The sequence below is a fragment of the Myodes glareolus genome, chromosome 3 (assembly GCF_982192425.1).
Source record: "Myodes glareolus chromosome 3, mMyoGla1.1, whole genome shotgun sequence".
NCBI lineage: Eukaryota > Metazoa > Chordata > Mammalia > Rodentia > Cricetidae > Myodes > Myodes glareolus.
In genome coordinates this window covers 39,058,906-39,084,590 of record NC_142028.1, presented here as the reverse complement: position 1 = coordinate 39,084,590, position 25,685 = coordinate 39,058,906, and the positions used below count along the sequence as shown (strand labels likewise).

Here is a 25,685-nt window from a genome sequence, read left to right as displayed (position 1 = left end):
TAGACAGATGGAACCTTGGGGCTTGCTAGCTAGCCTGTTTAACCAAATAAGTGAGTTCTGTAAGATTTCCTACAGCAGACTTTGTCTCAAAAACTGAGGTAAAGAGCAATCACAGAGGACATCCCATGTTCATCTCTGACCTATACACATGGGCACCTGGTTTATATACACACATATGCAGGCACACATGCACACAAACTTGCATGCACACACATACATCACACACATATGCAAAGACAAAATAGTTGAGTGAGTACTTTATTTAACTAACTCAGCACCCCCTGGAGTGACAAGAAATTACATAAAGAACATATACAAATGTGGGAAACAGGAAGACTGGAAACATAGAGACAAGAAGAAGCAACCATGGTCAAGTGGAGGTCTCCCCTCTATTCTGTGTCTGGAAACTTTTCCAGTCTTGGATGACTGTTACCAAGTCGTAAAACTGAACAGATTAATCATTGTGTCTGTGAAGTTCTTTCATGGGAGACAACAGAAACAGATTTGGGTTAACTGAAGCAGGAATTTATTAAAGGACACAGGGTGACTGAATCTGAGGGTCAGATGGAAACTAAAAGAAATAAAAAGGACTCAAGAGACAGAGACCAAGGTATCTATGGTTGAAAGCAAGCCCAGCCAGTCTCGTCAAGATTTAGTTTCTGCCGTCAATCAATCAGCAACCATGGATCTCTCAACTCAAATAAAACTCTACAGAATAAATTTTTGATATTTCAGTGTAGCTCTGAAGTTCACCCTCTGGTGGGGAAGGCTGGTAACCTTTATTGAGGTTCCCAGTGAGGTGAATTGCTTGCTAGGAGACACCTGGTTCCACATAAAGACATTTTTGCTTACCATACTTGACTGACATCGATGGGTTGTCACCACCAGGAATACTGCCAAACATCCTACATTACACAGAATACACAATGCTTTTCTGTAATAGCAACAGTGTGAATATTGAAACCTTGATGTTGACCCCAACTGAGCATACAAGAGGCATCAACTTATAGGAAAGCCAAGGTTTGCAGTAGACATACCTAGACTCTCCCGCTCCAGACTCGGGAGTCTCTTTAACACTGAAGTCATGTTTTCCTCCTCCACTTAACATTCAGTCATTTTCCCTCCTCCACTCAGCTTTTAATCATATTGATTGATGTGGGATTCCCCTCTGTATGCTGTGAATATGTTTTGTTACCATTGGTTAATAAAGAAGCTCTTTTGACCAATGGCTCAGCAGAGTAAAGCCAGGCAGGAAATCAGAACAGAAATAAAGAAAGAGAGAGAGTGGGTGGCGTCAGGGAGACGCCATGTAGCTGCCAAAGGAGGCAGATGCCATGTAGCTGCCCAAGAAGCAAGAGGTAACAAACCATGAGCCTCGTGGTAGAACATAGAATAATAGAAATGAGTGAATTTAAGATGTAAGAGCTGGTTAGAAATATGCCTGAGTCATTGGCCAAACAATGTTGTAATTAAAATAGTTGCTGCATAATTATTTGGGTCTGGGCAACTGGGAAATGAGCGAACAGTCTCCTTCTTCATAATATTGTTTCCATCAGTTGTCATCCACAACTTTCTTCAGAAGATAGTCCTGAACCACAGGAGAGTCTACAGAGCTGGGCTTGCCAGGAGTTCACACCTACATGGTGAGCCAGTGCAAAAGAAGGAAGTCCATTTTGTCCTTCGTCAATCCAGGCATGGTGTGCATGCCAAATCTCCTCTAGCTGAGGCTGGAATTTGACCAAAATGATATCCATGTTTGCTATTTTACTTGCTAGTTCCTTCTACCAGTTCTCCTTCCTACCTTCCCTCCTTCCCACCTGCTTTCTTTTCCACCTGCCTTATTTCCTTATTTCCTTTTATACTTTAAGACAGTGTTATGTAGTCCAGGATGGCCTTCAACTAGCTATACATACAAGGATGACCTTGAATTTTTTATTATCCTGCCTCTGCTTCCCAAATTCTGGAATTGTAGACATTGACCACTATCTTAGTTAAGGTTTCTATTGCTGTGAAGAGACACCATGATAATGACAATTCTTATAAAGGAAAATATTTAATTGGAGCTTGTGTACAGTTTTAGAGGTTTAGTTCATCATCATCATGTTGGGACATGGCACAATGCAGGCAGACACGGTGCTGGAAAAGGAGCTAAGGTGTGAGATGATTGACAAGTAAAACAACAGACACCCACCATATGAACATTTCTGCCTTGACTTTCAGTTCTTCTGATTCCATGATCAAATGCCTTGAAAAGCTACTACCTAGATCTAGACCATTGCTGGAACCAGACTCAGAGCTCCACAGCAGAGGCCAACAAAGGAATGATTTTTAAACATTCAAAACAGGCTAATGGTCTCTGATCGCCAATATCACCACAGAACCCATGCTATCTACTTCAGCCTTTCAAGTGGCTGGAGCCAACTTACCCAGGAGAAGCAAAATGAAAGAGAAGGAATTATGCTCCAAGTCTCAAGAGAGATAAAGGAAAGCAAAGGAGAGAGCTGGTGAGCCAGATTGAATTTACCCAAATGCAAAATAAAGCAGCATCAGAAGGTTTGATGACTGCCTCAGGAATGATATTGAGAGAAGACAGGTCTGTGGATAAGGAGTTAGGTGTGGGCAAGCAGCAGAGACCAGCAAAGGGGACTAAACCATCTTTATGGGTCAGTGAACAAATGCCTCCACACGGAGCTAAACCAAAGATATTTAAAGAGATCAAGAGTTGGGGGCTCAGAAAGCTGATCTGGCTGTGAAAAGAGAAGGAAAGGTTTTAAAAACAATGTTCATACCTTCCTGTTTCTCTGCCTTCTCTCATGCCTGCATGGTAATGAGATAAGGGCTGTTCAGATGATTAAGGGTGCATTCTTCTAAGAAATTATTTAATTCGTGGATTAACTATGAATATTTAAATGTTTTAATGTATGTGTGTGCCTGTGTACATGTGCACACACATGTGGAGGCCAGAGGACAACATTGGCTGCTGTCCTCCCCTACAACCAACCTTATTTTTTGAAAAAACATGGTCTCCCACAAGCCTGGAAGCTACCAGAAAGGCTAGGTTGTTTGGTCAAAGCACCTCAGAAAGTCACATTCCCCACCTTCCAAATGCTTCAAGCATCCTTCTCATGCTTGTAAAGCAAGTGCTTTGTGAACTTGTATATCTTCCCAACCTGGATATTTACAGTTAAATTACTTAAAATATAAGACAACTTAAAACTCACTGGGTTCTTCTTGCAGCTCAGTGACTTAGGTAAGGAAGATCATTTCACACAGACCTCCATATCTCTATTGATAAATAAGTGGGTTCTTCCATCTTTGGGAGTCTTTGTTCTATGGCATAGAAAGGACAACTTTAGGGCAACCTTCAATGGTGTCTTGTTGACAGAGGTTGCTGTCCCACCTGGTCCCATAATTATTCAGTCCCAAAGAAACACACTGAGGCCTACATTAGTTATGAACTGGTTAACCTATTAGCTCAGGCTTCTTATTAATTAATTATTACATCTTAAATTAGCCCATTATTCTTGTCTGTGTTAGCCACGTAGCTTGATACTTTTTATCAGTGAGGAATTCTTATCTTGCTTCCTTTGTGTCTGGGTTACAACTACAGACTGACCAGAATTCTCCTGTTCTTGTCACCCCACCTCTACTTCATGCCTGATTGCTTCATCTGTACTTCCTGCCTGGCTACTGGCCAATCACTATTTTATTAAAATACTAAAAGTGAAAGGGTGCAGATCATTGTCCCACAGCACTCCCCCCCTCTTATTTTAAAGAATGCTGAATCAAATCTCCTTTGTTTACCTTTTTCCCTGACAATTATCCATAACAAGTTGTAACCAACATTCTAAACAAAGGTAAACATCCATAATCCATTTTTTTGGGAATGTGGGCATAGTTTTCTAGGATATTTCCTACTGATTGGGGACACTGGTAATCTTATGAGGACCTAAAGAAAATTTAGAATTAAGGTCAAGTCCTGACTGGAGTCTTCTGTGAGACTTGATCATCTCAGCCAGCAGTCTTGAAACTATTCTGGATGTAGAACTCAGAGGGAACTCCAACAGAGGTCTTCTGAAATATTGGATAATTTGAGCCATTCACTCCTATTGGAGATTTTTCAGGGGGATTTTCTTGATCAAACTTTATTTTCGTAACCCAGAATGAATCCACAGCTTCTCATTTCCTGTGGAAACAAAAGCAAAACCCAAAGTAACATATCTTTTGACTTAAATTTTGAAGTCAAGCCATCTTCAAAATACATATGTTGGATTAATCCAGAAGCATGTATAATCAAATGTCTTTTAGCAGCGGTTGCTCCTTCCTCAGCAGTCATACAATTCAAAGACAACACAATAACACAGTGTCCAGACTCTCCATGTATTTTCCATTGTTATGTGGCTTTAATTTTAAACTCTATTTCTTTTCTTTTTAGTTTTAATTTTTAGTTTTTTGAGAGAGGGTTTCTCTGTGTATTTTTGGCTGTCCTGGAACTCACTCTGTAGACCAGGCTGTCCTCATAGAACTCACAGAGATCCACCTGCCTCTGCTTCCAAGTGCTAGAATAAAAGGTGTGTGCCACCATACCCAACTTCTCTCTCTCCCTCTTTCTCTCTTTCTTTCTCTCTTTCTCTTTTTTTCTCTCTTTCTCTCTTTCTCTCTTTTTCTCTTTCTCTCTCCCTCCCTCTCTCTCTCTCTCTCTCTCGCTCTCTCTCTCTCTCTCTCTTTCTCTCAGGACTTTATCCTTTTTCTTTTCTCTCCCAAGCCTATTCTTATTTTTTAAACACATTGTAAACTGTTCAGAGGTTTTCTTTGTCTTTGAATTTATCATTACTCTATATCTCTTTTTCTGACCACATGAGTCTTTAATTTGCTAAGTGATATGGCTAGAATTAAGCTGTGGCTTTTTTGGCTGGATCCATCCTATTTCTTAGCATTCTGAAAGTCTAGCCTCATGGTAGAGGTACCAAATAGAGCTATGTTTATTGCCACAACTCTACAGAATTTCAAGTTCCCCACCACCACCAAAAAGCATGTGGTCAGCTATTCATCAACACCATTTAAGTGTTCCATGGCGGGGCTGAGTTACGAAATCTCTCTTAAGTAAGGCATGCTTGCCTCTAGCAGAGCCCTCCCAAGAAAACGTTGCTACCAAGAAGCCGAGTTTAACTCTGTTCTTCTATGTCTAGAATTACTTCCCAAACTCTATCAGTTTTTAAGTGGATTTAGATGTCCACCTTGGTGCCATTTTTTCACAGAGATTTCTGTCCCACCCCATCCAAACTACTCTCTTTCGTTCAAGCTAATAAGCCAACCAGTTTATGATTAATGTAGACCTCTGTGTGTTTCTTTGGGACTGAACAACTGAGGGACCAGGCAGAATAGAAACATATGTCAACAGTATCTTTAGACCCAATAGCTACATAGGCACATGTCTTACCAGGTCTGTGCTAACCCACATCCTTCATCAGAAGAGGAGAGTCTTCTGCCTCTAGGTCTTGGGGTCTACTTGAGCTGCATAGCTGTCCCAGCCATGGTCATGGCCCTTGGAGATCAACCTATAGCAAGACAGGTCTGGTTATTTCTGTATTATGAACAGCACAGCTGTCTCTTTGTGATCCAGAGAAACTGATTCTAGGATCAGTCTCTCTGAATACTTTAAATCCCTTGTATGAAATGAGAGATATTGCATGAAACCTGCATATCTTCCCATACACATCACATCACCTCTAGCTGACTGAGGATATTTAATACACTTTAAATGTTATACAAATAGTTGCTGCGTAGAGAATCTTGATCAGGACACCTGTCTTTATACATTCCATATGTGTAACAAGATGGCCTGATTGTTGGGGTTTCTGTCCTGCCCAGAAACACAGCCGGCAAGTCCCAAAGAAAATCACACAGAGCTCTCCATAAGCTAAAACTGACTGGCCCATTAGCTCAGGCTTCTTGCTAACTCTTATAACTTATATTAACCCATTATTCTTAGCTATGTCAGCCACATAACTCAGTACCTTTTTCAGTGGGGTAGGTCACATCCTGCTTCTTCAGTGATCTGGGCAGGACTGGGGAAAGATCTTCCTTCTTTCCAGTATACTCCTGTTCTCATTGCCCCACCTCTACTTCCTGTCTGGCTACCGGCCAATCAGCATTTATTTAAAATATAATTGACAGAATATAGAACTGTCCCACACCACATATGGTTTCAATAGTTCTCTAATTTCTGACCCAAACATGGTTGCATCAGTATGGTCATTCTGCAGACATCAATCCCCTCCACTGCTTCTGACCCTTCTACTAGAATGAGGGGTCTTTGTTGGCCATGCAAAACACCTCAGCCCATATTCTTTTCTGTTTTTTTCAGTGGAATTGAAGCTTAACAAAGGAACAAGCAAAAATACACATCTAGGGATCTGCTTCTAGAAAGCCCACACTGTGACAGCTTGGGGTCCCAGGAGCTTGGTAAAGTATGGTAGGCAGAAAAAAAAATACTGTGAGAATTTGATTGCAAATTTATGCCAATTAATAATGATATTATGGGTTGGAAACTAGAGGATACTACTGACATGTGGGATGTGGCAACACAGCCTCACACATAACTTATTGGAATGCCCACAGTACTCAGTGTTTCAGGGGCCATGAATACAAGTAAAGAACAGGGACAGACACCTTGAGCAACTGGCCTGATAATCCCTTATGTACACAGTATAAGCAAGATCCAAATACTTGGAGTCTGGCTTCAGAGACTATTCTTTCTTATCCCCTCATTCACACCATCACCACCCCACTGGTCTGAAGTAATTTTGCCCCTAGGCTTCAATTTCTTCTTTTATGTGATATTTGGATAGGACAGCCCCTAGAGCTCTCCAAAGACACTGTTAGGTGTTCTTGTTCAGTGTATCCATAGTAACAGAGTGAGTAAAAGGCTTAAGCCATGAAATCAGAGGTCACTACTGTCACCATGCCTGGAAATCTTGGTGCCATTCTGGTTTGGCTTTAAAGGAAGAAAGATGGAGGACTCTGAAGGAGGTTCTTACCCTGCTTCATGCTCTCTGGGAGCAGGAGGAAGACACTCCAAACACTCTACTGCAGGCCTCCTCCAGGACACAAAGAAAGACTCTCCCTAAAGACATCAGCCAGGCACTGAATGCTTAAGCAATCATTGAATTCAATGATGGAGGCTCGAAGTGGTAAAGTCACTTTTCTAAGACTACAAAGATGGTCACCAAGAAAGCACGTGCTCATAACCCAGCAGGCTCCAATATGAGTGCTCACCACCTCTGCCATCTTTGCATATGGTTTGATTTTGTCACCCAGGGTTTTTACATGAAAAGTTTCACCCTAGAGCAAGTGTATTTAGAAGTGGGACCTAGTGAGAGGTTCTTAGATCATTGGGGGCATTCACCTAGAGGACATTAGAGTTCAGGAAATTTCTAGGATAATCATCTCAAGAAGGGTTTTAGAGATGGGCCAAGTCTCTGCCTACCATTCCCTTGCTCTGGCTTCTGGATTTTCCTTGTAATCTTTCCCTCTTGCAGACATTTCTACCACAACGGCATCACCATTAGGCAAGTCCTTTTCTCATTTACAGAATGATCTGATGATATTAACTGAGGCACTACTCTCAGAATAAGAACACCCATGAAGATGGATGTCTCTCAAAGTAGAACACCAGAGATAGCAGTCATAATACAGTTATAAAGAAGGAGAAGGGTTAGAGGCAATGATCGAAACAATCACAGACAACTAGAAGGTCACTAGTCCTTAAGGTCCTTAAAAAGAGGAAGAGGAATCAGGGAGGAGAAAGGTGGAAAGAGAAAGGGGAAGGAGAGAAGGAAGAGAAGAAGGAAGAAGAGGAAAATGAAAAGTCACAATACCCAGGAAAGACCTGTGAATCAGTCACTGTACAGAGTGTGTCCTGTAGACTCAATCCTCACATCTGTCTTGTTAGGGAGCTCAGAATCATTTTGCCCACTTTACAGATAAGCAAACCAAGGTCTGAACTCAGAAATATCACCCTGTGCCAAGAGGCAGTAGAGTATAAACAGTGGCATCTAACACTCCCAGCTGCCTCATTGTAGTCAAGCAAACAGCACTCCCACGGGAATGGCACTCCAACTTTGCAATGCCCATTCCAAATGGCTTGTTATAGCTAATGAGTTGACCCTCCTGTCCTCTGAATTAGAAGAAAGCCTAGAATTAACTTCCCTCAGATAAGAGCCTTTATAAATAGTTTCCAAGGAATGGCCTCTGCTTTGTTGGAAAGGTCGGCGTGAGACTGGTTGTCACCCAACTCTCTGTTGACATTTCCTTTTAAAAGAACATAGCATACATTCTTGGGCAGGACTCACACATTCTTACATTTTGCTTTCTTTTTTTTGAACTATTTATGGCAAAAAAAATGATTATTAGAAATGCTAGGTGGAAGCCTAGAGTTCCTTCTCTCTGGGATGGAGGCATCCAATGTCAGCCCTCCAGAGCCCTGGAAGTAGCTTCTCCCTTCTCCTGGCCCTAAAGACCTCACAAATGTTCATAATGATATGCGAAAGCACGGAGTAGGTGGTTAGCGCATGATGAGGGGCAGAGGGCACTATGCAAAACATTCTACATGCAGTGTGCATTGAAATTTCACTATTACCTTATGACCTGAGTCATACATTAATCATATTTTATTAGGTAAGTAGGCCAGGAGCACTCTGCCCTTATGAATGGATTTATCCATTCATGAATGCATGGATGAATGGATTCTTGACAAAACAGTTGTGTTATAAAATCAAATACTATATGGCTCTCTTGTTCTCTGCCTTCACATGAAGCCACCACTGTTAAGATATTAAGCCAGGAAGCCCCCCCCCCCCACCTGGAAGCGGAGGACATGCTGGCTCTATTCCCTTGGACTTTCCAATCTCCAGAACTGAGAACCACATGAACTTACTTCTATTTTTCATACACAGCTATGTCCCAGGTATCTTTTTATAGCACCAGAAAATGAACTCTGTCACCCAGGAAGCAAATGTAAAGGACTCTCAAACACAGACCTCCGTGAATCCAAACAAGGAGTCCCAGACTGGAAGTAGCTGGAAGTCACTTGCCAAATGAACAGCATGCCTGTGGGAGCTTGGGGAATCCAGAAGAGGGCATCAGATCCCCTGTAACTGGAGTTACAGGCATGTAGATGTTAGGAACTGAATCCTGGTCCTCCACAAAAGCAATAGGCCCTCTTAACTGCTAAACCATTTCTCTAACCCTTCATCTAAGAAATTTTTACACAACCATAAATATACAAGCATATAAAATAAGTATGCAGATCAATTACCAATAATAAATCATAAAGAATTTTATGTTAAAACCACATTTTGACATATATATATAATTCTAGCATTTATTGAAGATAGGTTATGGATTGTAGGGTGGTAGGTGTAATGGTATGAGGTAGAAGACCTAGGAAGTTTATTGATTCAATGAAAATAATAAGGCAAATCAGTATGAAGTTGATCTTTTAGGGGAATGGATAAGTACTACCTGTTTTAGAATAAGTTAGATTAAAGTTAGATTAGTCTTTGTTGGAATGAGTGAAACTCATTAGTGATGAGACCTTTGGAAGGAGATAACATTGAGGGACACATGATGATAACGATCGGAAGTCCTATTATTGTAAGGATGATGAAAGAGACAAATAAATTTTATTCATTTTGTTTCTCATGGATTGTTGTTTTTTAGTTCTATAAGTTTAGGAAGTTCAGCCCTTGGGTAAATTTGGGAAGAAATTTTTAATTGGAATAAAATAAAACGTGTAATATTTGAGAACAGGACAATAAAAACTCATATATATGTATCTAGTTGTTTCACGTTGTGGAAAATTTGGGTCTTGAACTTTGCACACTAGTGATGAGAATGTGCTTGTTTATTTTTACACAACGAATTAAATCTTGGACGAATACTTAAAATAGCAGAGCAGGGAGAATCACCAATGTTTTTCATAGTTGATCAACATCTTTACTTAATAACTGTCCATCCCTCTTTGAATAAAAACATATTATGCAATGGTTGAAGTATGTGTAGGGCCATTTCAGACATTGTTGAAAATTCTATCTTAATCTCAAGTCAAAATTAATTTAGTGATTTTACATGTGTGTATGTGTGTGTGAGAGACTCGACTAAGTGACTTAAACTATAACTTTAAAAATCAAACATTTTAGCACAATACAATCCAAAAATACACTCACTTGATCCTTACATGGTAAAGAACGATGGCAGAAAATATTTCAAAATCCTTTGTTTTCTATAGTTAAACCATTAAGCTTCTGTAAGCTCGGAATAGTTTTAAGGTATAATACAAAACCCTGCAATTTGTAATATATGAGAATCTTTTTTTAAAAGATTCATTCTTTATGTATACAGTGTTCTCCTTGTATGCACACCTGCATGCCAGAGAAAGGCACCAGATCTCATTACAGATGGCTGTGAGCCACCATGTGGGTGCTGGGAATTGAACTCAGGACCTCTGGAAGAGCAGCCAGTGCTCTTAACCACTGAGCCATCTCTCCAGCCCCCAATATATGAGAATCTTGAATCTGAGCGAAGACCTGCCTTTCGGGAAGCTTCCATCGTCATGGGACGTGATGGGCACACAAGGTCAAAAGTGCACTCGTTCCATGTTCAGAATCAAGGCTGTAGTGAATGTGAGCTGTTTGATTTTCAATTTAATTTTGGTTGCTGAGAATTTAGAAACCATTTATTGTTGCCAAACTTGTTGTGACACCCCCCACACATACACACACGTTCAATCATGCAGCCCCAACTCAAGGCTGCAACACACAATTTAGGAAGCTGGGCTAAGGAGGACCTGTAGTAAATGACTGTAGTAAAACTCAATCATGCATGATGCCAAAGCTTCCAGACTTAACCTCAATATTATTTTTTCATTTTTGAATAGTGGTAGCCTCAGCTAAGAGAACACTCTACCAGGGGCCATATCCTGGGTTGTCTGATTCATTTTTTTTAAACAAACCTTACTATATTATCCATGCTGGCTCCAGATCATTCTGTCATTATGTAGCCCAGAAGTCTCTAAAGTTTGTGGTCCTCCTGCCTCTGCCTCCCAAGTAGCTAGGATTACAGGCTTGTACCACCAAGCCTGGCTTCCCAGGTTTTTTTCTCTGTCAGTGCCTTGCTGTGGTCCTGAGGTATCACATGAAACTGACAGTCATTAGGATTCTCCTGTCTTGTTTTTTGTTTCTGATAACACTGCTGCCCTCACTCCAGTACCTTTCTCCTCGCACTCCACTGCGGGGGGGGGGGGGGACAGAAAAATGCCTCTTTTTAACTAGCCAAAACTTGTTTAAAAGATACAAAACAAAAGGAAAGGAAAATAAGAAAAACGAAACACACATGAAAAGACGGGGCTAATTGGATACAGTCTACCGTGGGAATAAAGTTTGACAATGGCTCTGTGAAGAAGCCAGAACTGAGCATCAGAGGCTCTGCTGGCCAGGAAGGGGAGAGAAGGAGGAGAAAAGGACTTGGTCACTGTGCTTTCATGACTATGTGCCTGTCATTGAGCAGGTTTTCTGAGTCAAGAGGAAAACACCAGCAAGAGCAGGTGTAAGCTGCAAGAAACAGCAAACCAGCACTTAAACTGGCTTGAGAATTAGATTAATTGGTACATATAGTAGAGAAACCCATGTTTGTCTGGTTTCAAGTTTTCATTAGATGATATTTTGGTCAACAAGAAACAATAAATGGAGCACTGGTTTCAAAAGATGACATCATCCAGTGACATCATTGCTGCCTTAAGTTTTCTAAGCACATTCTATGACATTCACACAAAGATTGAGTCACCATGCAATGTGTGTCTCAGAATGCATCCCCATTGTTAAGATCTCTACAACTGAATGTAAAGAAAGAAAAATAAGCTTTCAATAGTGACTCAATTAATCTCTCAATTCTCCTTTAAGGAAGGCGATATCCAAACAACTGCAGGCCTGTCTACATCCTTCCCAGCTCATCAACAGAAAGGGAGTTTTCTTCTTCCATCCTCCAGCACAAGATCTCATCCCAGGCTCTGCAGCCTCACCCAGATTACTTGCCCATAGCCTCCTACAAGGCTAAGGCTCATAGGGTGGTGTTGGTCAGCAATAGATCACATACTCATCGGCTCTGGCTCACATGACCTCCAATGACAGAAAAGAGAAGAGGAGGGTTAATGAGAGGCAAGGCAGAGGGGAGTCTTGCAACAAGGCCTAGGACATGAAGGAGCTGGGAGAGAGCTGTGACTTGGCTCTGTCACTTCCTCTTGATTCCTGGTGATTTTTCTTTGGCAGGTAGGAGTCAACTGAGAAGTCTACGAAGTACTGTTGTCTCCTCTCTCTGCTAAAGAAGAATCTTTTCCAAGAATGGCAGACCAGGAGCAGAGTGAGTGGGTGCAAAAAGGCATCCTGTTTTGTTAATGAGAGCTGACAGTCCAGAGATGATGTCAGTGAAGAAAACTTCCCCCACCTAGGGAGACTGCTAATGAAGTTTTACTTTCCATGGGCCCCAGTGAAAACAAAGCAACAGCAAGAAATGGCATCCTTTGTTGAGAAGGTCACAAGTCCAGAGAGGGCCAGTTGGCATGGGGCCACAGCAGAATGAATGCAGCAGGCACATTGCAACAAATACTAGCATCATCAAGCATGCCAAGTTGACTAAGAGTTTGTAAAAGAGTGGCGCTGAGTTCCTAAATGGCTTTGTGCAAGCGAGAACACATAAGAGACCCCAATTAAGAGTCTCCTGCCCAAGTCTACCGGAGACACAACACAAAACACATCACACCCTCTACAAAGATCATGTGATAAACATAGGAACACATGCTATGAATATTTGATTTGGAAGTAGTCTGTGGCCCCATGCTCCCTCTGTCTGTCCTTTTCCCTTGCTGCTCAGCACAGCTGATTCTTGCACAGCTACTTCAGACTCCATCTTCAGACCCCAACTTGAATGTTACTTTGTCAGAGAGGTCGGGCCCATCATGGATTTCATAAAGTCTTATTCGTTGCTCTTCTATTGCTGTGATAAAATGCTATGACCATCGAAACACACAGAAGAGGGGCTTTGATTGGGCCTATGGTTCCAGAGCATTAGAATCCGCAATGGCAAAGCAAAGGGACAAGAACCTGGAACAGTAGCTGAGACAGAACAACTCTGGCCACAGACAGCAGCAGAGAGAAAACTGGGAATAACTTTGGAAAGTCTATCCTTGCTGTGGGACAATGGTCTTACAGACTGTAAAAAATTGTTACTTGTAATTTTAATAAAACATTGATTGGCCAGTAGCCAGGCAGGAAGTATAGGTGGGATGACTAGGCTGGAAGTATAGGCGGGAAAATGAGAACTGGAGAATTCTGTGAAGAGGAAAGAGTCAGTCTGCAGTCATAACCCAGACACAGAAGAAGAAAGATGAGAATGCCACTCTGATAAAAGGTACCAAGCCACATGATTAACATAGGCAAGAATAATGGGCTAATTTAAGATGTAAGAATTAGTGAATAAGAAAGACCTGAGCTACTGGGCCAACTAGTTTATAATTAACGTAAGTCTCTGTGTGTTTCTTTGTGACTAAATGGCTGTGGGACCAGGTAGGACAGAAACCTCTATCAACATGTTCCTAATGACATACTTCCCCAAGCAAGGCCATTATCCCTAAGTCTCCTCAGACAGCACCAGTTGGGCACCAAGTATGCAAATACCAAACTATAAGAAGCATTTATCAATCTGATTTCTCATAAGACTGCCATATGATATTTGCTTAATGACATGTGCACAACCTGCTTCAGAAGGAACTTCATAAGAGCAGGGCCTTGGTCTAATCTTAGTTATCCATAGATGGCCAGCAATAGATGGTCACCAAGATATGGACTTTAGCAGCAACTGACCCTCAAACACTTGTTGTAAATGTAGTCATTCATCCCTGGCCTCTTCTCATAGATACTTGAGCTATGCCAGACTCTTTTAAAAATATTTTCACCTTTTATTCACATATATGTGTGTATGTAACACAAGAAATCACTGGACCTAGAGCTACAGGTAGTTATGAACCGCCCAGCATGAGGTCTGGGGACCAAGCTAGAGTTCTCTAGAAGAGTAGCAAATTTTCTTACCTACTGAGTCATCTCTCCAGCCCCTCACAACAGACTCTTTGCATACGCTCCAAACCCTTGCAGAGGCTGTTTCTCTATCAAAGGCAGTGCTCTCCACTGCCATATGTCTGGACTACCTGGTAAGTATCATTCCTTCTCCAAGGCCACTATGGTCTTGCTTCTATAGCCTACATAGACCCTCAAATCATCTACAAGAATAAATGATAGAACACAAATCATGAAGACAGACAGTCCATGTTCAACCTTAGCTCCCTACATACTAATATGAAAGCATAGGAGAGTCTTTAGGCTTTCAGGACCTATTTCCTCTGGAAAATGGTGGTAATAATAACACTGACTGATAGTAGTTCTATGAGAACTAAATGGGGGAAAGTATTCAGCTCCAGGACCTATGACATGGTAGGATTCTGACAATAATGGCAGTCCATATCTACACATCACAATTAAGGGGGCAGTTTATAGCCGTTTCTCTTTACATTCTCCAGACTTCCACTTTGCCTAACACATAATAGATACTCACCATGTGAGCATTGAATTACACTGGATGCCATTCTGGAACTCTGCAGGCATTTAATGGCCTTCTACATATTGCTTTGCCTACAGCTACCCCAAGAAAGCATCCCCATGTGGCTCATGTCTTCCACAAAAATCTAAGAAGATGCATCACCAGCCATGAGAATATAATCACACCCATGTTTCCACTGTGAAATGAATTGTTGTCCATTGACTTCTAGCCTGTGCCCTCTGCTCTTCCGGCCCATTTTTATTAGTGTGAACTAGCAAGAGCAACTACAAAAGACAGGCAGGAAGTAACCCTGGCATGGTATCCATCTCTCTCTCAGATGGGCACTTCATAGGCAGGAAGTAACACTGGGACAGTGTACATCAATCTCTCAGATGGGCGCTTCACAGGCTGAGCGTCTTAAGCTGTTTAGAAAATACAAGACCTAATGCTTCAGCCTTTTGCTGCCTGGAACTGCCAATGCCTCCTGTCCTCAGCCTCAAGGACTGTGTCACGTTTAAGGTCATGACTATGGGTCACAGAGGAGCCAGGCATCCTAACAAAATATTATTTGCTTCCCCGATTTCTGGTGCATTCATCAGGAGCCTTCAGTTCCCAAAGGTCAAGGGTTCTAATTGGTTTTAGTTCCAACCCATAACGTCACTAGATCCCTAGAACTAATCATTTTAACAGACACCTAGGTTGGGTCCAGCATCGCTGTCCGAGTTCTGACTCTGCTTTCCTTATTCCGACATTATGAATATGTTTCCTTTTAAAACTGTGTTTTTGTTGGAAAGTTCTGTATGTCCTCTCTGAAGTCTTCCAGAATTTACTGGCACCTAAGGAGGCCCCTTAAAAAGTCAATGGCAAAAGATGAAATATACCTGCAATGGATACACTTGACAGACAGGAAATGAGATGAACGAAATCAAACAAAAAGGTGGTGGAATGGGAGGGGAACGTGGCGACAACCTTTGGGCTGCAGAGATACTACCCAAGGACCTCATTCAGCAAGTGGTTGTTTGCTTGGCCAGTGTCCTCCATTCCATGGATTTTAGGCGTGTTTGCACACTCAATGGGAAAATGGAAGAAATAGGTCATTGAGACCTTTCATTTTTCTCATTCCTTTCATATAAACATGAAGAAATTAAAATGCTGCTAAGTTAGGATAACCCAAAGATAGTTCAAGCCTTCATTTTGGCCACTTCTTTCTGTTTGATGCAGCTTTCTGCTCTTGCAACAGATGAAAATACTTCTTTCCATGGCAACACCATGTAGAAATATGGCAGTTTTTATTTTAAAAAGAAAAAAAAGGCCATGCTGTTTATCTTGAATCTAAATCAGACTCTCTCCACTTTCCTCTCATCCACAACTACACTAGTGTTGGCAGGTTCCCTCAAGGGCATGTGAGGATGTTTAGGTACTTTTACCAAAAGCTTTTGGTTCTTCATCTCCAGTCCCCCATATTATTCTGATCTTGAACACTCAAAAATGCTTTCAACCTTGGGTACTCAAGGCCAAGTTCTCAACTTACTGTCCATGGCTCCCCACCATTGTCCTGCCTCCCTCTTTATTTTCATATCCTTCAATGGCTCACATATTACCCTCCATGCTAACACTACTGAGCTGTTTAACATGGGCGCCTAAATGTATTTGACTTTCATGGAAATTTGCTGTTTTATTACAGTCAAGTTCAACCTGACTTCACCACTGCATCCATAAGCTGACACACTCATGTATCAAAATACATAGACACACTATCTCTTCCCTATCACAAGCAACTGGACAATAAAGTCAATTTTTACTGAGAGTCTAAGAAGAGCACACTGTCAAGGGGATATTGCTTGTCATGGGTGCTTTACAAATTCCTCAGAATTCAGGGGTTACCTGATGTATCTCTTTCCTCCTTTCACAAAACTATCTAGTTGACGTCATCTCTTCCTCCTTATCCCTTCCCCAGTCTCACAGCCCACTGAACAGAATGAAATCCAGGGACTGAGCTGAGAAATCTCTATGATACCAGATCATTGGCAAATTCTGACAATTCAGCAATCCAAGACCAGAGAAAGGTGGACACTGATCTCAGTTCATTGGCATCATTGGCTGCATGAGTGAACATGCTAGTTTCTTTTTTCTGGAATAGTCTTCCATATTGCCTAAGTGATGTAACATTTAAAGTTTCAAGAGTAAAGGAGAAGAAAATAAAATAAAATAAATCACTATTGAGAAAACTTGGGCATTTCAGGTACTTTGTTGTTGTTCAAAGAGGAAATGGCAGTAGTGCCGATCCCTCTGCAATGCAATGAGATTTACACAACACACACATGCTAGCGCACATAGAAATTCATCTTAGGAAAAGAATCACTGTTTATCAAACCTATCTTTGTGACAGATAGAAATCGCCACCAAAAATTACAGCCAATAAAAATGCAGAGTCAAAGATCTTCTTCCCAGCGGACACATCTACAACACAACACCTATACCCAAGGCTTGGGAGTCATTGCTGAAGAATGGGCAGAAAGACTGTAAGAACCAGAAGAACAGTGTTTGCTGTGAAAGTGTGTCTCCTAGGAAGGACAGAAGCTACACCCATAAAGTCTCACCAGCATTGCTGTCTAAATATGAGCTTAATACAGATAATAATACAATAATAATAATAGACATCCTAATATTGACAGGGGCTAGGGGACCTCAGAAGGCCGTGAACCTACATAAAGAACAATAGGCAATTAAGAGATGCTGAGAATGAGAGCAAATAGTCTTCCCCAGAAAAGGGCACACCAAATGGTTAGCCCTGAAATAATACATACTAGTAACAATATGAATATTAAGCAGGTTGGATTTATGTATTTGTGTATGTATGTCTTTGTTTAACAACAATTAATGAAATAGGCAATTAATGTGAAAGGGAGTAAGGGGGGGTTATATGGTAGGGGTTTGAGTGAGGAAAGGGAATGAGGAATGATGTAATTATACCATCATCTCAAGTAATCATCATCATCATCCTACTACTAAAAATAATAAATAGCAAAAATGATCAACTCATGATTGGCTCTGTCTTCTTTCTTCTGGGTCTAAGAAGAGCCTCTCCACCATCATCCTGAGGTCCAGAGTAGAAATGGGGGAAGGGCAGAAATAAATCTCACCCAGTGTATAGCACTTTATTCTGTAAGCCACTGATATTTCAGGGTTATATAATACCTGTCTCAAATAACTGACAATTTGACACAACCTAGAGTCATCTGGGAAAAGACTCACAGTTGAGGAATTGCCTAGATCAGGTTGGTCGGTGGACATGTCTGAGGGGAATTGCTTTGATTATTAATTGATGTAAAAAGATCCAGTCACTATGGGTAGCACCATTCCCTAGACGAATTGTCGTGAACTATGTAAGAAAGGTATCTTGACATGATTCTTCCTTCCAGCCTCCATGCAACACCCTCCATAATTTCCTGCTGTGTCTTTGACTACAAAGGAATTCCTTGGTCAGAACTAATGATGTGTGGAATAGCAAGCAGGCCTACCTTCCCGTTCCTAGCTTGACTTCCCTCAATAAAGGACTGTGACCTAGAATTTGTAAATGAAATAAAATTTTTCTCCTCCAAAGCCTCTTTGCCCCAATAATAGAAATCAGGCTAGAACATTGCCTTGGTATAATGTAGTCTAAGTAGAATAATGAACTCTAATACGCATCTGGTCTTTTTGTAGTGCTCATATGTCAAGCAAAAAGATCAACATCTATCTTTTTATACAAAAATTAACATATTAAAGCATTATTCATATTATCATGGTGTTGAAAAGTCATTAATCCTTCCCAATTGCTCTACCTTGGTCTCCCAGGACCTGACTGAGACTTCCTCATTGATTGCTTTCTGTCCTATATTCTCATTTGCATTCAACAGTCCACCATGCTAATATTCTCACTCTCAAAGAAGCCATATTATTTTTAACCTTGTCTATGCTCCTACCTGGAATTCTCTGGCCTACCCACCTTCATTCTCCACTGTATTATTCAAATGGCACCTCTTTGTTGAAGTCTTTTGGCACCCCCAATGAGAATTATGAGCAGCTCCACTTATTAGGTGTGTTCTTTGAAGCATGCATTTTCTTTTCTAGTAATTTGCAATATTAGATGTGTTTATAAGGCTGTTTAATGAAATCACTTCCCCAGCTAGACTATGTTTCCTGGCAATGGGAATTGCATCTAATTTATCCAACCACTTAGACTGCCAAATGCTTAAACACGGTAGATATCCACGGTATTTTATGGATGAAGGAACGAGTGAACTGTGAATGAGGAAGTTTTTCTAGTCTTTGGCTCCTTACTAGACTTGAGAAATAAAGTTGCTATTTCCATTGAGCAAGAATTCAGAGAACTCTCCTCATTTAATCTGTTAGATCAGAAAACTCAAGTCATTATATTTCTGGGCACCGTTTATACAGGTACCTCGGGATGGCACCTCGTTCTCTTAGGCTTTCTGGCCATGCAGATAAAGAAGTAAAATCCAGAACTTCTCTGAACACAAGCTCTGACCCAAAAGCTTGTAAGAGGAATGTGAGCACCCAACAAGCAGAGCTGCTTACCCACGGCTCACAGTTAATGCACTCATGAGCTAAAATGGACTATTCATGTTTTGGAATGTGTCCGGATGCTGCCCAGAAATGGAGTACTGGATGCTATTTTCTCTCCACAGCCGACTATGGCTTCAGGCATTCCAAGGGCATGGTCTGAGCAGTTCCATATAAACAACCCCAGAGGCCCAGAGCAGGACCCCTCTGTTTTTTTAGGCCACTGATCAAGACATTGGCTGTGCCACTGGTCTTATGGCCAGGGGTTAGAGGGCAAGGGCTGGGCCAGTTGCCACGAGATGCACTGTGATCAGCAAGTCTCTATTTGTAGTTTCACAGGGCTCTTGGATGAGTCCTAAAAAAACAGCAAAAGTCACAAGAACAAGGAGCCCAGGTGAGATAATTGATACCACCAAAGGGTCACATTCTCTCTGATCTTTGGGTTCAAATCCAGCATAGTCAATGACTAGTGATGTGAAGTTGGGCCTTTCACCACACTTCCCTAAGTCATATTATCTTCAAACAGGAGGTAAGAGAGCTGGAGAGATGTCTCAGTGAGTAAAGTATTTGCCTTGTAATATGAGGTTCTGACTTCAGTTCTCAGACTCATGGACAAACAGCCAGGCATGGCAGCTTGAATTTGTATCCACAACACTGGGGATGTAGAAACTGGCAGATCCCTGGGTTCACTAGCCATCCAGTCTAGCCAATTAGGTGCACTTCTGGCCAATAAGAAACCCTATTTCAAAACTCAAGGTGGCTGGCTCCTGAGGGAATTTCACTAGAGGAAGTATCACACACACACACACACACACACACACACACACACACACACACACACACACACAAAGGTAAAACAAAAATCCTTTCTTCTTGCAATCATATTAAGTGATGCAATGCTTAGGAAGCACCTACCATATAGCAGGTTCCTCCTGATAGTAAACATCCCTCCATTTGTGATTGTGACTTTTCTCATGACCAGCAGCAGCAGCTAAAAGGAGACAACATTTTGGCCCTTGGTTTCAGAAGGAATAGTCCAGCACAGTGAAGAAGGTATGGTAGCATAGTGGATCTGTCCATGGTGGCAGGGACATGTGGTATCTGCTTGTTAAAGCTTGGTAGACCAGGAAGCAGAGAGTTCCATAGGAATTGATATAACCTTCAAGGCCTGTCCCTAACAATTCACTTCTGCTAGCTAGATCACACCTCCTCAGGGTCCAAAGACATTCAGACTTAAACCATAAACTATTCCTAATCCTTCTTCTGATCAGGCAGTAGACTCAAATCGTCAATCTACGTCTCAATAACTAACAAGATATTCTAGTTTTATTCTGTTGCTATGAAAGAATAGATCAAAACCAACCTGGGAAGTATGGTATTTATTTCAGCTTATGCTTCCAGGTCACAGTCCATAATCAAGGCAAGCCAGAGCAGAAACTCAGGACGGACCTGAAGAAGAAACGACAGGGGAATGCTGCTTGCTGCCTTGCTCTCTGGCTCATACTCAGTAACTTTCTTGTATAACCTAGACTCACCTATCCAGGGATGATGCTGCCCACAGTAGATTGGGCCCTCCTACCACATTTGGAAATCAAGACAAGAATGCCTATAGGTCAATCTGATTGAATCAATTCTGCAATTAAGTTTCCTTCTTCCCAGGTGACTCGGGTTTTGTCAAATCAGCAATAAAAACCAACCATGATAGAGTCATGTTATAAGTCAGGTTTTCATTCATACTTTAGCAGAAGGGACCAAGTTTTATGACAGTTAGGGGTGAGCTCCATGATAAGCAATATAACATGGTAGAGATGGCAAAATATTAATAAATGGCTATCTCCTCTGCAAAGAGCAACCCCTAATAACCAGGCACTGACTTGAGTGCATGATTTATACTCCTGTTGGTAGTATGGCCTTAGTAAATTGTTGATTTTTACAACTATTCTAATAGAAATAGTGATACCATTGTCATTTTGGGGTGTGTGTGTGTGTGTGTGTGTGTATGTGTGTGTGTGTGTGTGTGTGTGTGTGTGTGTGTGTGTGTGTGTGTGAGAGAGAGAGAGAGAGAGAGAGAGAGAGAGAGAGAGAGAGAAAAGATGCCAAAGATCAACCTTTACCTTGTTTTTTGAGGCAAGGTATGGTGGTTTGCATGAGATGCACCCTATAGCCTCATGTATTTGATTAGAGGCAAGGACAAGGAAGCAACTCAGTTGGTGAATGTGTATTATGGCCTAGATGTGAAATGCTCTCATGTGTTGCACATCCAGTCACCACTTAGTAGAGCTGTTTTGGGAGATTCTGGAAATGTTAGGGTATGGGACCTATGTGGAAGAAGGAAGTCCATCTGTGGCTCTGATCCTTCGCTGGGAGTCCATCTGTGGCCCTGACCCTTCCCTAAGAGTCAGTCTGTGGCCCTGACCCTTCCCTAGGAGTCCGACTGTGGCCCCAGACCATTCCCTTGGAGTCTGTCTGTGGCCCTAACCCTTCCCTCAGCCTCTGATTCTTGTTACTCTTAGATAAATAGCTTCCTCCTTCACAACTTCCTACCTCCATGATGCTCTGTCTCCCCACAAGCCCAGAATAAAGAAAGATGAGAACTATAGACTAAAATCCCCAAAATCATGAGACAAAATGTATCTCTCTCCCTTTATGTTATTTATGTTAGCTATTTTGCCAGGTTTTATATTTTTCTCAAAGATTAAAACCTTCCATATTGGAAAGAAACTTTAATAAGACACAAAGTGTTTACAAAGAGGTGAAGTAACAGGATGTTCTAAAAAATGATGGAGCATTCCACCTTGCAAGGAAGTTCCATAAGCCCAGGAAGTAAACAATCCAAATACTTCAGGAAGTGCCTGAAACTGACCAGTTTCACTAGGCCATGCCTCTCAAGCATATATAAACAGTAAGGACTTCTGAGAGACACTCTTAGACAAGATTAGCTGCCTAGAACTGACCCGCTTACAACTGATCTGTATGAAAATAATATTCTCCAACCTGTTAAGCTGCCTATCGACTGTGCAATATGCCCCATGGTTCCAGCTTTCATAAGCCATAACCTATGCTGGGGCAGGCTTTGATGATGGAACTGTCTGTGTCATTTCTGCTCATTTAAGCCACCCCTCACCCACATTCCTGTAAGTAACCCCAAGAAAACTCACTGGTTTACCAACTTGTACTTCGGTGGTATCCATACTTTGGTCTGGCATTGGTTCCCTACCTGGAATGAGTAGACATTTATTTATGTCTCCCCAGGAACAGTGCCACACAACATACCAGAAAAGAAAAACTTAACACAACAGGTTCCTTACATCTTATAAGGATCTCAGAAAGAATCAACATGTCTGACCTGTTGGTCAGATATTTCCAGATGCCTGTAGAATAACATTTTTTTTCACTCTCTCATGGTGCTTTGCCATTGTTGACTGGTTTAATCCTAATGACATCCTAGAATGTGCTTGCATAATTGTCTATCCCACTTTAAAGATGCAGCAACTGAGCCTCATGGAAGCTATGTGGTCATCCAGGACAGCAGGTCACGTCTACTTGATGTCTAACTCCAGCCACTGCATTCTCAGTCATGGTCCGAGACTATGTCTCCATGATAGCCAGTATTTGTTCCAACTCTCAACACAAGATCTGACCCCTCCTTAGCTCTGGGAATTTAGTGGCACTTTTTCCAAATATTTATGGACAGCCTCAAACTTCACCATGGGAGCAGAAGCCAGCTTACACATGGGTCGAGCATGAGAAGCTATTCTGTCACTGAAATTCTGATCATCTCCTGGGACTCTCCTTCAGAGGAGCTGGGTGTTGATAGCTGAATTCTCGAAGGGGACAGTCCCAGGCTGGTGTGTGGGAAAAGATCGGCAGAGTGGCTTCGACTTTGCAAATCTTTAGGCATTTGCACATTGAATAAACTGATCCTTATTGACTGAAGAACCAGTTTCTTATTTCTGTCCCCTTTTTTTATTTTCCTTATTCATTATTTTCCAAGAAACCGGTTCTTAAATACTATGTGGTTGATGCTGTCCTTGAACTCATGGTCCTTCTGCCTCAGTCTCTCAGAGCCTTGGATTACAGATACGTCCACCACACACAACTAAAGACTGAAACCTAGAGAGTTCTCAGTTCACAAAGTTAGGGGGAAATGAAATAACATCAATTATAATATGATTCCAAACACTTCTCCAGCCCTGAGAACAAATCTAAAGCATCATGAGAGACCTATATAGACTTTGGGGGTGTTCAGGCTTTTGCTCATGTGCCCTCAATTCTGTTCCCCACGAAGTAGCCACAGTGGGCTTAGCCAAATGCAAATAGTATCCAGCTGAAAACCCCGTGTGGCTTTTCAGTGTTGAAAAACCATATCCGTGTCCTTTAGTGCAGTCCATAAAGCTTGTGAGATCATTTCTTGCCTGTGTTTACAACGCCCTCGTCCACCATCTCTCCCAAGTTTTCCAAATCCAACCCATTAAACAGCTAAGTTCTGGCTCCTCAGATGAACAAATTATCTTCCTGCCTGGGGCCTTTGCGCTTCCTACTTCTACTTTCAGGGAGACTCCCTGGATCACCCCATTGAAGGCCCTCTTCCTGCTCCACCTGTAATTTAGTACTGCACAGCATAGACACTCATTGGGTGCATTGCTTTGCTTGGTTGTTTATTGTCTCTTTCACCTTCTAGAATGTAAATTCCAGGAGAGCAGTGACTTTGTGGAGCTCACATGTGTCTTGTCAGCATGTATAATGGTGACACAGTTAATGTGTGCTGAATGAACTAATGAGTGATGGAAATCCAACACACAATCCAGGTATGATGGTATACACACGTAATTCTGGGACTTCGGAGGCTGAAATAACAGGCAGCAAGAGGATTATGGATCTGAGGCCAGCCTGGGATGCATAGAGAGTTTAAAGAGTTTCAGAACAGCATGAACAGCATAGGGAGTCTTTGTCTCAAAAAAAACAAAAAAACCTAGGAAGCAAGACAGTGAACAGGAGGGAGGAAAGAAATAAGGAGGTTTCAACTGGAACTTGTGGGAAAAGGAAGCAAAAAGCCCTGATTTTCACAGTGTGTGCCCCAGAGTAAAAAGGAGGGGATTGACAAAAAGAAGCCACTGGTGGTTCCCCAGGGCAGCAGATGATCTTACTTCTGTGCCTCTCTTGGAATGAGCTATAAGTATCCTCATAGCACCAGCTGCTCGGGGCAGGAACTTAGGGTACAAACAGGGCACTTGATGGTGTCCCAGCTCAGTGAGTTGAGCTGAGCCCTCTGGAAGTCCTTCTGTGGTACTAGATCATGCTAATCCTGGGTCAAACTCTAAGTGCAAACTGGGTTTGAAGTTGTTATTCATCAAACTCCTGGTTAAATTTAATGACACACTTGTAATGGTCTTGAGGGAACATTTTCATTTTGCATAAGTCAATCAAGCTAGTGTCTTGTGATGGCTGCCTGCAGGCACTACACATACTTTTTAAATGAAAGTTCAAAGATGTAGGACAGTTCCAAGATAAAGATAAACTATCGGGACTAGTCAGGAGAGCCACATTCTTCCTATAAGTCATTTTCATATGACCACTCATCTCCACTCTGAGAATGGGATGCTTGACATGGACCTCTTTTGGGTGCACCCCAACCACACTCTGGGTTCTAGTATCTTCTCAGAGTAAGGAGAAGGGAACCCAAGACAGGAAGAGAGGGGTTCTTGGAGCAGGGTGGAGTAATATGGATATTTACAGAATCAATAGAAACACGTGTGTATGAGGGGAGAGCTACTTGTTCTTCCCAGCCACCCAGAACCAAAATAATCACACAGAAACTGTATTAATTAAATCACTGCTTGGCCCATTAGCTCTAACTTCTTATTGGCTAACTCCTACATTTTAAGTTAACCCATAACCATTAATGTGTGCATCACCACAAGGTCGTGGCATACCAGCAAAGTTTCAGTTTCAGCACATCTATCTCCAGCAGTGGCAGCTCCATGCCATCCCTGACTCGGCCCTTCTTTCTCCCAGCAATCAGTTCCATCTTCCCCACCTACCTAAGTTCTGCCCTATCAACAGGCCAAAGCAGTTTTTCTTTATTCATTAACGGTAATTACAGCACACAGAGGGGACTCCCATATCAAATGTGAAAATGGAAGAGCATGTGTTGGGATGGGATAAAGATGAAATGAAAGGGAGAGGGGGCACTGCATTCATGCACTTGGGCAAGACCCATAATCTCTCTCCATTAGCAGTCACCTGTCCTGCAAATTGCAACACCATGGATGGTTTCTGCATGAGTAGCATCAGTCCTACCTGCAAATCTGCTGAAAGCACAAATTCTCAAGCCCCACTGCAAACTTTACTGCATGAGAACACCAGACGGTGTATTGGTTACTCTTCCACTGCACTAATGAAACACCATGACCATGGCAACTTATAGAAAAAAGAGTTCACTGGGGCTCATGGTTCCAGAGATAAGATTCAGA

The 25,685-nt window shown here is 41.8% G+C and overlaps 1 long non-coding RNA gene across 1 annotated transcript in view; it reads right to left on the bottom strand.

Annotated features, from left to right (window-relative positions):
- Positions 1-242: 242 nt before the first annotated feature.
- LOC125403177 (uncharacterized) overlaps positions 243-25,685 on the bottom strand; it is a 50,080-nt gene continuing 24,637 nt past the window's right edge. Inside the window, exon 3 of the long non-coding RNA XR_015000968.2 lies at positions 243-4,186. This is a non-coding gene — a long non-coding RNA (uncharacterized LOC125403177). The remainder of the gene's footprint in view (positions 4,187-25,685) is intronic.